Raw genomic sequence first — 3,381 nt, forward strand, 5'->3', positions numbered from 1 at the left:
TTTTCCTTATACATAAAAATTTTATAAAAAAAAAAAAAAAAAATTGTATAAACATCGAGAACCGTACACCTCGTGTGTGGAGAAGAGTGTCGGGTCGTCTAGTTAGAATTGAGTCAATTCCTGTTGTTCCAATGGCTGAACCAATCCAACCCATGACCCTTAAGGATTTGTGTTATCCAGTTGGCTCCATCCAACCATCTTGTATCAGGTTGCCACAACCCACAGCTAACAATTTTGAAATCAAACCTCAAATCATAAATATGCTTCCAAAATTCACAGGATTAGAAGATGCTTATATATTTATTAGAGAATTTGAGGAGGTATGTGCAACCATGAAACTGCAATTAACAGAGGATGAGGTCAAACTTAGATTAATCAACTTTGCCCTTAAGGACAATGCTAAGAAGTGGCTTTATAGTCTGCCAAACTATTCTGTCACTACTTGGGAGGGCTTTGTGAGAACATTTTTAAAAAAGTATTTCCCCCATCATAAAACAGCTAGGATTAGGAATGAAATAAATCAATTTTACCAACTAGCTGGTGAATCATTTTGGAAGTACTTTGATCGTTTCAAGAATCTTTTGACCCAATGCCCACACCATGGAATAGAAACTTGGAGACTATGCCAGATCATCTATAAGGGGTTAGATTCAAACTCAAGAACCATGCTAGAGTCCATGTGCCAAGGCCAATTTATGGACAAAGAAACTACTGAAGCTTGGCAATTCTTAGAAGACCTAGCCGAGAAAAATTTACAGTGGGAAACAACTAGGGAACCTGATAAAGCTACACCTTCAAGAGGAGGAATGCATCAAATTCAACCAACCCTAGCATCAGAGGCCAAGATTGCAACCTTAACACGTAGATTGGAAGCCTTAGAATTACAGAGACCAGCCAATGTAAATCAAATATCTGCACCCATGTGTAAAGGGTGCAATGCACCAGACCATGTCTTAGAAGAATGTTCCTACTCGAATGAGTGTGCACAGGTGAATGCCACCTATCAAGGACCATTGAACAATCCTTATGCACCCACATATAACCCAGGTTGGAGGAATCACCCGAATTTCTCATGGTCCAGAATCCTAATGTAGGTAATCCAAATTTCAATCAGCAAAATCTAAGGTCCAACCCAGTGATGAACAACCCGCCAGGCTTCCATGATAATGACAAAAAAATTACCTCTTTAGAGAAAAGCCTAGAAGCCATGATGAAAACACATACCAGCTTTATGCAAACTACGGGTCAACTCATAAATAATAACACCCAAGCTATAGCCCGTCTGGAAATGCAAGTAAGTCAGCTGGCTTCGACCATTAGTGAACGAGAACATGGTAGGTTACCTAGCCAACATGAGCCAAATCCTAGGAACCAAAATGGTCCACGACCCCAACAAGGAAACCAAGTTAATGGTATAAATGCCATTCATACCTTAAGATCAGAAAAACAAATAGACAATAAGGTAGTTGCACTTGATGATATAGATGACTCATCTGCCGAGTCACCTTCTAAAACTACTACCTTTCAACCTCAAGCACCAGAAACTGAAAATTCACCTAGTCCAGTACTTAAAAGTCCTAGAGCTCATTTTCCAAACAGACTGAAATCCAATAAATCTAAACATTTAGACAAAATTTTAGAGGTATTTAAACAAGTCCAAGTTAATATTCCTCTTTTAGATATAATCCATCAGGTTCCAACTTATGCCAAATTTTTAAAAGATCTCTGTACTAGGAAAAGGACCACTAATGTACCAAAGAAAGCATTTTTGGCTGCAAGTGTCAGTTCATACCTATCTAGCCATGTGCCAATTAAATATAAGGACCCTGGAGCTCCAACAATTTCTTGTGTTATTGGAGAAACCAATATAAAAAAGGCCTTGCTAGATCTAGGAGCTAGTGTGAATATCCTTCCATATTCGGTGTATGAACAACTAGGATTAGAAAAACTTCAACCTACTGGGATCACATTACAGTTAGCCGATAGATCTCTCAGGATCCCTAAGGGAATGGTCGAGGATGTTCTGATAAAGGTTGAAAATTTCATTTTTCCTGTAGATTTTATTATTTTAGAGACTGAGCCAGTTGCGAATCCTAAAGGACATATACCTGTCATTTTAGGAAGACCATTCTTAGCTACGGCCAATGCTGAAATCAATTGTCGAAATGGTCTAATGAAGTTATCCTTTGGGAATATGACCATTGAGCTTAATGTTTTTAACTTAGAACAGGAATCCTCTTCTCATGCTGATGTCAATGTAGTCCAAGATGGTATTTATGAATCCATTGACATTAGTGATGATGAAGTCGACCTAGAGTCTAACCCCTGGTTAATCCATGAGTCTGAGGATGTCAATGAAATACTTAAAGAAAATCAGATTAATCAGGAATCGACACTTCCTACTGAACCAATCATTGAGATGGTGAACTCATCACCTAAACCATCGATAGAGGAAGCACCCATTTTAGAACTGAAGCCCCTCCCAGAACATCTCAAGTATGCATATCTAGGACCCAAAGAAACTTTGCCTGTAATTATTGCATCAGACCTAGATCCCAAGCAAGAGGAGGAGTTATTGTCAGTTCTAAAAGCAAATCAAGAGGCAATAGGTTGGACCATAGCAGATATCAAAGGAATAAGCCCTTCTATAGTTCAACATAGAATATACTTAGAGGAAGAGGCTAAACCAACAAGAGAAGCCCAAAGAAGGCTTAATCCAGTTATGAAGGATGTAGTTAAAAAGGAGATTCTGAAACTCCTAGATAGTGGAATAATTTATCCTATTTCTGATAGCTCTTGGGTAAGCCCAGTTCAAGTAGTACCCAAGAAATCTGGGGTAACAGTGGTCCAAAATGATGCAAACGAACTTATCCCAACTAGGACCCAAACGGGATGGAGGGTCTGTATAGACTATAGAAAGTTGAATGCTGCGACAAGGAAAGATCACTTTCCTTTGCCATTTATTGATCAAATGTTGGAAAGACTAGCCGGACAAGAGTTTTACTGTTTTCTTGATGGATACTCCGGTTACAACCAGATCCCCATAGCCGCTGAAGATCAAGAAAAGACTACATTCACCTGTCCATTTGGTACTTTTGCCTATAGACGAATGCCCTTTGGACTATGTAATGCACCGGCAACCTTTCAGAGATGCATGATCAGCATATTTTCAGATATGATAGAACGATTTCTAGAAATTTTTATGGATGACTTTTCTGTTTTTGGTCTAACCTTCTCCGAGTGTCTGAATCACCTGCAATTAGTTCTAGAACGATGTAAGGAGAAGCACCTAGTTCTCAACTGGGAAAAATGTCAGTTTATGGTCAAACAGGGAATAGTTCTTGGCCATGTCATTTCTAAAAAGGGGATTGAAGTGGACAA

The 3,381-nt window shown here is 38.9% G+C and overlaps 1 non-coding gene across 1 annotated transcript; it reads right to left on the reverse strand.

Moving 5' to 3' along the window:
• Positions 1 to 500: 500 nt before the first annotated feature.
• On the reverse strand, positions 501 to 607 carry LOC140852699 (small nucleolar RNA R71). Its single transcript, XR_012135601.1, has one exon. It is a non-coding gene; the product is annotated as a small nucleolar RNA R71 (small nucleolar RNA).
• Between the last annotated feature and the right edge of the window lie 2,774 nt (positions 608 to 3,381).

The sequence above is a fragment of the Elaeis guineensis genome, chromosome 11, assembly GCF_000442705.2.
Source record: "Elaeis guineensis isolate ETL-2024a chromosome 11, EG11, whole genome shotgun sequence".
In the NCBI taxonomy this organism is placed as follows: domain Eukaryota; kingdom Viridiplantae; phylum Streptophyta; class Magnoliopsida; order Arecales; family Arecaceae; genus Elaeis; species Elaeis guineensis.